Here is a 12720-nt window from a genome sequence, read left to right as displayed (position 1 = left end):
TTACAGCCGACTGCCAAAAAAAAAATTTTGAATTGTAAATAAGCAACCAAAATACTATAAGAAACTGCCATTTCTCGCTAAATACCCGCGGTGTATCTATTACTTACAAATACCAAAAGGAGCTAAAATGTCATCATGCTAAGCCTTGGCTGTTGCATCGTAGGGTAGTTTGCAGAACGCCTGGGCTACCTCTGAACAGAAGCTTAGTCCACTCTCTGATGTTTATTGTTATTTGGGGGGGGGTGAAGACCCCCACCCAGGTCAAGGAACAGCACCCCTAAGATCTGGTTAGGTCAGGGTATAGCATTCTAAGAAATTTTTTTTTTTCTCTGCAGAACCTGTTCCCGTCGTTCTGCACTGGCTAGCATGTAAATTCTAAAACTAGTTTAACAAGTTCTAAGCAACATCAAGTAAAATATATCGATACTTCTGCCTAATTTATGATGAAGTAAAATTTATCGATACTTTTGCTTAATTTATGATGACGATATGGTGCTCGGATGGTGTATTTTCCAAGTCCTCCTACGTAGCATGGGCCATAACAGAACCCATCGAAGGGGGACACATCACACGGTGGTTTACATGACCTTACAAAACTAACTTACGACTGACCTTGCTTCGCCCAATATACTAATAGAAAATAGGACGAACTTTTCTTTTTCTTGGCATAAAGGCACAACGCCAGATGGAAACAGACGACCAAAGAGCGGAGAGAAAGAAACATTTATCAACATCACTAGCAGTGGCTGGCCTTAAATCTAACCACGAACCAAGACTAACCTAATTGTTATTACAGAACCTGACATAATCTCCCGTCAAACGAAAAGTAGGAAGATGTACGCGGCTTGTTACTAAGGTTAAAATCATCCGTATTTCACTCACGTACCACTACATCGCCGTGGCGTTTGTTTTCACCGAGACGCCGCCGCTGCCGCTCTTCTTCTGATGTTTGGACAAGATGTCGTCGGTTAACTCTTATCTGAGATGAAATGCTTCCAACAGGGCAGAAAATGAACTCCCAGAACCAAAAATAAAAACACAAACATTAAGGAAAATCATTAATAATTACCATACACTGTAGGATGAAGGAGATATACAAAGATAAAGACGGGTACTTTGAATTTCACGAACGAACGAACGATTCGCTTATTTACACCAACACCGAGAAATGTCGAATGTTCCCGGGACTCAGGAATTTCATTCAAGGAACCCCTTGTCTCTGACGACAGAAAACGACAGGGACAGAGAGAGAGAGAGAGAGAGAGAGAGAGAGAGAGAAATTTCCTGTTCTTTATTTTCGGAAAAAATAAATGGAGGTTGAAATTCCGTCACAAATATTTTACACGTACACACAAATACACACGCACATTTATACAAATATATACACGTACACTATATATATATATATATATATATATATATATATATATATATATATATATATATATATATATATATATATATATATATATATATATATATATATAGAGAGAGAGAGAGAGAGAGAGAGAGAGAGAGAGAGAGAGAGAGAGAGAGAGAGAGAAATTTCCTGTCTTTATTTTCGGAAAAAATAAATGAAGGTTGAAATTCCGTCACCAATATTTTACACATACACACACAAATACACACACACATTTATACAAATATATACATACGTACAGTACACTCACACACACATATATATACATATATATATATATATATATATATATATATATATATATAGAGAGAGAGAGAGAGAGAGAGAGAGAGAGAGAGAGAGAGAGAGAGAGAGAGAGAGAGAGAAGTTTGCTCATTCACTTTTGATTCCCAGTACTATCTGTTCAATGGCTTCCCAGAGTAAATTTATTCTGGAATGTTAAGATGGTAAACGTAGAATGAAATTTGACTTTTCCCCGTAGGAGTTGTTATGCCGTCCGTGCACCTCATGCGGTGCACTGCAGGCATTACTTAAGGTTTTCTGTAGCGTCCCTTCGGCCCCTAGCTGCAACTCCTTTTGCTGTACCTCCGTTCATATTCTCTCTCTTCGGTCTTACTTTCCACCCCCTCCTAACAACTGATTCATCGCTCAACTGCGAGGTTTTCCTCCTGTTACACCTTTCAAACCTTTTTACTGTCAATTTCCATTTCAACGCTGAATGACTTCGTAGGTCTCAGCGCTTGGCCTTTGGCCTACACCCTATATTTTATTCTAAAAAGGAAAGTAAAGCTTATTCCTATTATGATGCCCTAGTTACCTAGAAAAGAAAAACCTGGAAATGGATTACTATTTAGGATAGGCTAAGAAATAAGGCATTTTCACAGGAACTCACACTGAAGCTCGCCGTAATTTGCCATAAAACGCCTTATATACATTAACGAAGGCACAGTATTCAAAATGAGCTACACGACACCTTGGCTGAACAGCACATGAATTCATTAGCGATGAATGGAATAAATAGTCGTGAACTTAAGAAGATAAACAGCATAGATAAGACCTGTTAAAAGAGCACGATTCAGCAAAATTCATATAAACATAAGATACAAGATAGGCCTACTGGTGCTAACAAATTACGTGAGAATATTCCTGAAGTTCTCATTTAATATATTCTCATATTATATATTGAATGAGAATATCAATCTTACAAATTCTCTGAGATAGAAGACTAATTTGTTTTACTAAAATACTGATATGTTACCAAATTTAAGCACTGGAAATCTCTAGATCTTGTGAGAGGTAAATGGAGTTGAAGATGGTTCGTGTTACGGCACAGGTCAAATCATTCATACAAGACGACGGTAAAAAAAAAAAAAATTATTTCAAGGCCCCTGGGAGAAGCAACATTTATAGAAAGCCAAATTAATTGGAAACGAAGTCAACGGTAGACAGAATTAACACATTCAGATTGACCTAACGTCAGGAAGATAATCTAAACCTAAAAAAAATCGTGAATTATACCCAGGTGAAAGTACGGTGCCTTAAAACATCAACTGGGCTAAGCAAAAAAAAAAAATAAATAAATAAATAAAATAAAATAAATTAAAAATTCTAAGCTTTATATAAAAAAAGTACTAATCTGTTTTTAAACATCAATAATCTGATACTGGCATAATACACGTGAAATTCCGTCAAATATATTATAAGAAGGCGCTGCATGTGCATGACTTTCCCATACCCACTAGCGCTCTCCACCAAGGTCTACTAGACCGTGCCCTCCAAGAACACATTCACGTACCCATGATCAACTTACCGATATCTGAGATACACACATATATATATATAATAAAAAAAACCTCATGTATGGTAAAATTGCTACAAGCCTTTAATTTATCAGTTTCTAGTTCAGTTGCAGTGAATCCTGCCACAACATTGTTCACACGTCCCCTTAATTAAACGATCTTTTTCAGCTTCTAGATTCTTGAATCTCCTGAGTCAAGAGTTTGGCTCGACCGGTCTAGATACATTTCTAGAAAATATTTCTAGTAAGGTACAACATTCATCAACTAAGTAAATTAATCCTTCCTTTTCTCGGTTGACATTTCCTCTAGAAACTTATAAAATCTTATAAATGCCTCGCCATTATTTTTCTCTGTTCGTGGAATATTGTGGCACATGACTGAAAGTCAATGCTCTCACAAAATGACCACTTACGTTCTTGAAAATTCCCAGTTTATTGTGATAAAAGCCGTAAGCAACAAAAAACCATAAAAGCACAATTTTAATAAATGATTTTTTCTATTTTGATAAATTTCTCATTAATATAACACTTAGTAATCCTTTAGACTTACATTGTTTTTACGTGTATCAAATTCAACTTAGTAAGATACTTGAATGATAGTGAAGTCTGAACTTGACTGCGACAACAATTGTAAGCGCCTGACATCAAAGAGGGATTTCAGTCTTGTCAGCCACAAGTCTCTTCTGACTCCAGTCATAGTCATTTTGGTCCTAACCTAACCTAACCTAAGTTAACCTAACCAAATATAACAGAGCCTACACCTATATGGGCAGGTGTTCCGCAGAGTCCTGCTGAAGTCCGTTGCTGTTTTTATTCTTTACTCACGATATGTTTGTTGTTCTGGAAAATGAAAAAAGTATTTATATGTTGCAGCTCTTATCATGGTTAACTTATCCTCGCCACTACAAAATCTGAACGGATGGGGTATGTGTAATCAGTGGGGTGTGAGAATGAGCCTTAGTAAAACAAACACTGAATTTGTGCGAGAGGAAAACCAATTTATCATTTTCTAGTCTAACTGAATGCTTACATATTTTTGTTCTTGTTACAACTGTAAAAAAAATTGCCACACACACACACACAATCTGTGAGAGAGAGAGAGAGAGAGAGAGAGAGAGAGAGAGAGAGAGAGAGAGAGAGAGAGAGAGAGAGAGAGAGAGATCTGTATATCAGAAAACTGCTCGAAGTTTTTATCGTTAGCTAACATTCGTCGTCGTGCCTTTAAAAAGGTAAACTTTAAGATGAGACGAAATTGTTCGTGCAAACACATTCCGCCTAATGTTTATGGACTTTTAGCGCAGACGTTGGCTCGCTGTACTCGGTGGCAGTTTCGTTGGACGTTCAGAATAGTAAGCTTCCTCCCCTTTCTTTCTTTCTTTCTTTTTTACTTTTCTTTAGAGGAAAGCGTCCAGTTCTTAAAAAGAAAGTATGATTCAATACGATTTCTATACGTTCTTGCTGCAGCGCTCAAAGGAGAAAAAGAACCGACAGAATTAGGGATGATCGAGGAATGGCCGTGAAATGTAAATGCTGCATCCTCTTGAAACACGCAAACACAAACACACGCAAACAGCAACGGATAATAAAAACATTTTGTTGTAGCCTACATATGCTGCCGAGGCAAGAAACTGAATTCTCTAATCGAGCCAAAGCTTAAAGTGCCAAAATAACAAAAATGATTAAGGGAAAATGGTGAAGGAGAAAAAGAATGGTCTAACACCTGGGCGAGGATCAGATAAGCAAGGAGAGATTGTGCATAAATCCAAGTTCACATGTTCACTCGGAATGTCAGTATTTCTGTGAATGTCATTCCGATCAATCGTGTGAACAGTGGAATGATGGAGTGTCAGCCAAGAAAACAGTGAATGATGGATTTCAAAATATTTTAAAACCCGTCATTCAGTCGCACCATTCTTGTGGACGGAGCTTATGGAGTGAGCAGACGACTGATCGTCTGTTAAATGGTCTATCTTAGACCATGGTCTGTTGTCTTGAATGTCAATCGTGTTAATGTTCTTATGTTCTCCGTGTAATGTACTTCGCCGCCGAAATGGCAACGCTTTCTGAAAATAGCCAATGCAAGGCTTTGCTGCAGCATTTCATCGACATTTATAAAATTATGCCTGAACTTTGGGACATACAAAATAAAAGTTTTTTGAGGAAAGATAAAAGAAATGCTGCTTATGAGAAACTTTTAAGAATATTCAGGTAAGTGAAAAATGAGGCCAATATCGATGATGTTAAAAGGAAATTGAACAACTGAAAAAGTAATTTCAGAAGGGAACTAAAGAAAATTCATGACTCTGACAGAAGTGGTGGCAGTACTAAGGATATCCATGAATCTTTTTCATGTTTTTTTTTAATGAACTGCTTTTCCTAAAGGACGCGGAAAAGCCAACAAAGAGCCGAAGCACAATGGAGGCTACACCAGAGGTAGGGACCTTGTAATTCATCACCTATACTGCACAAAAATCATTTGCTAAATATAGTAGTAGCCTCACAGAATATGGTGGGATAAAAATTAATAAACAGGTAAACAGATTTAAGAAAAGACTGCTCAAAGCAATTTACTAGTTCTAGAATTTTTCGTTGATATGGAATGTATGCCACCAGGGCAAGCGCTTTGAATCTTCAGTCATTCAACGCTCTACAACCACTACCCGGGATTAAATTTGTCACCAACTCAACATCATTGCCTGGGATCGAACCTACGGTGGAGATACTTTATGTACATAATGTCCCCGAAGAGTGACACCCAGTCTTTCATTCGCAGAGACTCTTTCCCTCAAAGCTGATATCAAGATATAAAACGATAAGAAGATCGCGCATGACGTCACATGTCCCCTCATCGGTATTAGTAACTAACCGCTGCGATGGGCCTGGGCAAGCCAGTATCTTCTTGGACGTGGTGTTGGATAAACTAAAGTTTTCACGAATTTTTGTCAATTCCTGAGGTTTTTTTGGGATTGTGTGCGTTATTGCCACGGTGATATGTGCTATTTATGGATTCTGTCACACAGAAAGGGAAACTGTTGGAAGTGAAAAGGTTAGTTTTTATCGTTTCCCTAAAGATCCCGAAATGCAAGGGAGTACAGTAGGTGAACATCTGCAGAACAAGTTACCATATATACACACCCAAAAAAGCAAGAGCGTGTTCGGTTCATTTTCAACAAGGCGATTATGCAAGAGACCTCAGGCATGAGTTGCTTAACTACTGCCCTGCAAATGCAAGAAAATTGAAGGATGATGCCATACCGAACCAACCCTTACTTCTGCATGATGGCGCCACTGTTGAAACAGGTATTTCACATCTCGACTCTAGTCTCGTCAAGTCTACCTATTTTACCTTTAAAATTGTGGATAAATATATTAACTATTGGCGTTTTCTATGTTATTTTAGTTTGGTCTATTTTGTCTGCCTATTTTTACATTTAAAATTGTGGATAAACGTTATATTTTTATTACTATTAGTTTGTTTGGTCTAGTCGTTGCCTATTTTAGTTAAAACATAAAATAACATGAAAAACGTCAACATGACTCACCTAATTTTTAAAATTGTGGATAAATATATTAACTATTAGTTTGGTCTAGTCTGCCTATTTTACATTTAAAATTGTGGATAAATATATTATTGGCTATTAGTTTGGTCTAGTCTGCCTATTTTACATTTAAAATTGCGGATAAATATATATTGGCTATTAGTTTGGTCTAGTCTGCCTATTTTACATTTAAAATTGCGGACAAATATATTAACTATATAGGCTTATATGAATACATCTATCAACTGAAATGTATAATTGTATATTCCGTTCGATTCCTAATGCAAGTAAACCATATTTAGATGGTTAAGAGTGATAGGCTAAGGTTGAGTTAGGCCTAGGCCTATGTGTAGTTAAGACTAAGGTTGAGTTAGGCCTAGGCCTATGTGTAGTTAATAGCTGCAAAGGGATATTACTAGTCAACGTGGGGGTTAGAGACACAGCATTTTATTGAAATTGCTTTCATGTGCATGAACTAGGCCTATTGTTTGGGCAAAGGAAAGGGACAGCTATTTGAGAGAGAGAGAGAGAGAGAGAGAGAGAGAGAGAGAGAGACAGAGAGACATCGTTTTGCAAACTGAATGAACCATAGGTTTATAAGGATAATAATTTTAGCAATTAAAGAGCATGCACAGTATGTAATATCTTCCACTCGATCCCTAATACAAAGAAACCAGGTTCACTGGTTATACATACATACATATACATATATATATACATATATATATATATATATATATATATATATATATATATATATATATATATATTAAATCTATATATATATATATATATTTTTTTTTCTTGCAAATGAATAAGCCTACTTTTATGATGGGGTTAGGAAGATGAATGTGATAGTTAATTATATATATATATTCTAAATATATGTGATTGTTATAGCCACAATGCCCGCTTAACTTCTCGAATTCTTTGCGGTTTTTTGGATACGCTTGTCACTGCAAAGCCTTAAGATGGAAGTGCAAGAAATACGAAGAAATTATGATGTCCGGTAGGGGGAAACGAACCCGCGTTACCTTAGCCACAACTATACTCTGATTTTTTCCATCTGTCCACCCGCCTGTGGTGCTCGCGCATGGTAACACTGCGTCCCGGGCTTTAAATAGTTACGCTGTGTGTAAGTTTTAGGTAAATAAAAGGATATCTTGGTGTACATTTGCAGCTGAAAAGTGTTTTAATAATTAACTGTTTGCGAATTACACCGTTAATATTCGAAATAGGTTATTGTTATTATTGTTGAAAATGTAAGCCAGAAGCAGTGGCGGGAAAATTGCTATTCACTACGGCAAGATGTCAACTTTATTGGACCACACCTACTCTGCTACTAAGCTACGTGTTACTTCAATATACAGCTACGTGTTACTTCATATAGTATCTGGCTAAAACGCGCTTTATAAAAATCAAAAGTATATACTGATATACTTATGTGTAACGTTGGCCTTGGCTTATAGTTAGTTATAAGCGAACTTACCGTACATAAAAGTTCCTTGAACCTTCATTCATTCGAAAGTAATTATGAAAATAATCGTTATCAGCCAATCTTATTTCATTCAAGAGGTTTATTGAATGAAGGGATTATGTTTATCCAGTCTTTCCCCCCCCCGTTTGCGGTTATGGCTTGTTTTTAAAGAATGTTGCCAACATGGCAACTCTCGCTTTTCCCCTGTTGCTGCTCATCCGTGGCCACACGGCTCATCCCGAGTTCACGCCAAGGGAGACAACCGTCACGCGCTGGTCACCAGTAGAGCTGACCGATGATGGGAATGGCATTCCACAAGGATATTGTTTGTTCTTAGGAATGACACTGTTCAAATACGCCAGTCCTGTGAGTGACATTCAAGAATGAAGTGTCATATCGACTGTTTTGAAGAGTGTAGGCACAAAAGGGTCATATGTAATAGGAAATGCGCAAAAAGATGAAAATATTAAATCTGAACACTACTTTCCGACATACAAACGGAATAACTTGGGTAAACCACACACACACACATATATATATATATATATATATATATATATATATATATATAAATAAATTATATATATATATATAATTATATATATATATATATATATATATATATATATATATATATATATATATATATATATATATATATATATATATATATATATATATATATATTTCTGACTCACAACGGGACCGAACCCCGGTCTTTCGAGTGAGAGTCCAGGAATTTGCAGTTCAGACGCACAGGACTTAAATTATGTTGGAACCTACTGAGGCTTTTCCCGCGGGCGGCCGCATATTCACCCAGCGCCCAACATACCAGCGAATTTTACCCAACTTCCCGCGCCATCAGCACTAGAATTGCTAACATTTCATTCAACTTACCCCTTCACCGTGACACGTGGTAGAAATGAACACATGGTGACGTGCTTCATAGAAACACATTTCTAACTTACAACCTCAGGTACATAGTACTTAGGTTTGCGTCAGAATTGCTAATGCTCTGGACTCTCACTCGAAAGATCTGGGTTCGGACCCGTTGTGAGTCAGAAATTTATTTCTGTGAAACACGTTCCCATGTGTTCATTCCCAATATTTATATATTTATACACATGTATATGTAAGTGTATATACATTCATTTATATATATATATATATATATATATATATTAGGCATGTATTTCCATATAAATACATATATATGTATATATCTGTATATATATTATATATAGATAGATATATACCCATACATATACACATACACATATACAATATATATCATATAGGCTATATATATATATATATATATATATATATATATATATATATATATATACATACTATGATAAATTGCTTTTCCAATAATATATAGTTTATAGCTACTAGTGCAAGCTAGTGAGCAGTAAAGCATAAGGAAAGATATGGAAATTATTCAAGATTATCAATCGGGAATTTGAGTAGTGTTCATTTTCTTTGATCAGTCTAATAAATGTTAGTTTTCCTGATTTTGAAGGGCTTATGAAACTGAAGATTTATTTTGAAGTTAGTTAAAAAAAAAGGCGGAAGTTCAAAATCACAACTCGAAGGTAGCCTAATCGAAAAGTAATTTTCAACCCTTTACCTTAAAGATGTTCATCTAGCCTACATTTTTTACTCCAAGTTCATTTTAATTCATCCCAGCCGTTGCATAGTAAAGCATATTGCCGTCATTTTTGACCGTAAGGAAATGTCCTATTATACATATTGTATATATACGTATATATGTACATACATATACATATGTATGTATGTATGTATGTATATACATATATTTATATATTATAAAATATGTATATATGGATGTGTATAATATATATATTTTATACATACATATTTATATACATACATACATATATTTATGTATATTTATATATACTGTATACACACACACACACACACACACACACATATATATATATATATATATATATATATATATATATATATATATATAATATAAATTAAATAAATCTATTGTCCTTAATCTCTTTACATTTACGAACTGGAAGAACTACCGTACTATTTTTACCTAAAGTGTGTGCTTAAAGCTCACCCAAAGTTCTCAAGAACTCCAAATTTTTTCTCCCTCACTTACTGCTTGACTAACTTGTTTATCTTGTAAGCTTCTGCACTATTTTTTCTTATGTTCTGCAACTAGCCTTCAAGCTTCCGTTTTTTATTCACTAAATTTCTAACTATACTAAACACAACGTTCTTTTATTCATCCTTTCTATTTATCTATCTGTCCATATATCTATTCACGAATGTATATAATCACATTAACTTTAAAATTTTTAGTGAAAACTTCCACTGCATTGGCCACTTTTACCTACAAAGAATTCCCAACGGCACGACACCTCGCAACTCTTCCTTGTGTCGCTTCTTGGATGTCTTTGCACATCTGTTCCAGCATTTCTTCCACTCCATTCTGTCAACGTTTTCTCAGTTTCCTCTCGGTCTGTAAAACTTCCATCTTGTATACCCTCTTCACCGATCTATCGTTCTCCTTCCTCTTGATCTGACGAAACTACTTCAAACCACCGATCCACTTTTTTTTACCTATGCTTCCAGTTTCATCAAATCTTAGTCCTATCTCCATATTCTTTATAGCTAATATCAAGACTCTCACCAAATTTAGCCAAGTCTTTAAAATTTTCACCATGACAGTGCTTCGTACTCGACATATACTGTATAAAACAAATCATTTTAATCACTTTCATTTCCATTCATTCCCATTGAGCGTACTCCTATCATTTTTACCAAGAAGAGCTGACTAAATAAATTTCCTTCTTCAAAAATTGTTAATTTTTTTTTACACAAATTCAGCCAAACCTCAGTTCTAAGGAAATCTACGCGATCGAAGTTTTATCGCTAACGATACCATTCGTTTCCTTGAGGCTCTTAAAAGGTAAACGTTCAGGTTAAGGAGAGGTAAAATGGTCTCTGCAAACATTCCGACTCATGTTTATGGACACTTTCCTCACGCACGCGGCCCCGTTATTTTTAGTTAAGACGCTCTTTTTAGTCTAGAGTATGATCCATGTTAACGTTAAACATTTTTCCTAAGAAATTTGTGAAAGGCGTAGGGAGAGATAACGAAACAATTTATCTGAGAGTGGGTAGAAAAGAGTTATGCCCTGACCACATGTTCCAAACAAGATTCTCTTCCAGTTCTCTCCCAATATTTAGTTTTTCTCTGCCATTTCTTTAAACATCTTTTCTCGGTCATAGGAGCTGTCAAATGTTGCAATAGCCTCAACAGTAATAATTACTGCTACAAGTTGAGAGAGCTGCGTCTTTCAGGGTCATTGTCAGTGCTTCAACAGCAAGAGACAAAGTTAAAATAACAAGCAAACAGGTAAATAAGAAATGAACAAACGTGAATGAATGTAAAGTAGCGCTTGATAGTAACTTTACAGCTACTCAGCTTATGAGCACAAGCTTCCAAAAGACCACCTACAGGACTGTTCCGCGGTTAAGGAAATGAAAGCCTTCTAGAACTGGTCATTGTGGCAATGTGGCACCCTATTTAGATAAAGGTTTTAGGATAAGGCCAAATAGGACATCAGTCATATATGGTCTAATTTCAAATTGTAATTACCTGGATAAGGAGATCACAACTTCAATAAACAAAATTTTTTGTCTAAGAGATAAAGATTTCTAGAAGCTACTGACATCTAAACAGGAGAGCAGTACCACAGTAATGGTAGCACACAAGATTTGCGGGATGTGGCATTGATATCTTCATTCTTGTAGTTATGGGAAACGTGAAGAACAATAATGTCAGTTGAGTACCCGAGTGAATGGTGTATTTTTCTTTTCGGGGGCTTGGGTTCGTGGATCACCAAGTACTGTCAAATATTCAGAATCATAAGGACAGCGCTATTTGTGCAAAGCGAATCATGAAGCAGAAGAACGATGTAAAATTGGCAAATCAAAAGGTCCCAGTTTTGCTTGGCTACCGGCAACTGCATTCACATAATGAAGGAGTAAATAAGTGAAATACACGTTGCATCCTAGAAACTAAAGTACCCTTTTTTCAAGACCGATTATCATGCCACCAGATCAGTTTTATGCTCCCTGAATGAATATCAGCTGAAATTTTCTGTTGTTGGTCGCTCAAAATGTGTAGATGAGATCATGTACATAAGGTACAGTTTACAAATAAGACCCAAGTTAAAGGCAATATTAGAATAATTTTAGTTAAAGAGGCCTGGGCTCATACCCATTGTCGATGATGTGACTGGTGTAATTGGATTCAACAGGGCATCGTTTCTTGATTGGCAGTCAGATGGCAAGTGTCATGGTTCAAGGTGCTTGGAGGGCGCTGGAAAGGATGGAGAATGGATTGTAATTGTCATGTGCAGGGGCCCCATAGTATGGTATAATTTCTGCGCGTCCGGAAAACTGGTATGTGAAAAACAAAGAATATAGA

General features: G+C 36.0%; 1 protein-coding gene and 1 long non-coding RNA gene across 7 annotated transcripts in view; one reads left to right on the top strand and one right to left on the bottom strand.

Moving 5' to 3' along the window:
• Positions 1 to 1237, bottom strand: part of Pabp2 (poly(A) binding protein nuclear 1) — a 74036-nt gene extending 72799 nt beyond the window's left edge. The window contains exon 1 of one of the 6 annotated variants that reach the window (XM_067111746.1): positions 1070 to 1237. The gene's annotated coding sequence lies outside the window, so the exon portion shown is untranslated. Of the gene's footprint in view, positions 1 to 612; positions 690 to 780 lie in introns of those variants that run through there. The other 5 variants (XM_067111750.1, XM_067111745.1, XM_067111748.1 and 2 more) reach the window with 5 other exon arrangements.
• A 4856-nt stretch (positions 1238 to 6093) lies between these two features.
• Positions 6094 to 12720, top strand: part of LOC136843398 (uncharacterized) — a 106874-nt gene continuing 100247 nt past the window's right edge. The window contains exon 1 of the long non-coding RNA XR_010854545.1: positions 6094 to 6518. This is a non-coding gene — a long non-coding RNA (uncharacterized lncRNA). The remainder of the gene's footprint in view (positions 6519 to 12720) is intronic.

Source organism: Macrobrachium rosenbergii, chromosome 11 (genome assembly GCF_040412425.1).
Source record: "Macrobrachium rosenbergii isolate ZJJX-2024 chromosome 11, ASM4041242v1, whole genome shotgun sequence".
NCBI lineage: Eukaryota > Metazoa > Arthropoda > Malacostraca > Decapoda > Palaemonidae > Macrobrachium > Macrobrachium rosenbergii.
The sequence above is the reverse complement of the archived record's forward strand: the minus strand, read 5'-3'. Positions and strand labels throughout refer to the sequence as shown.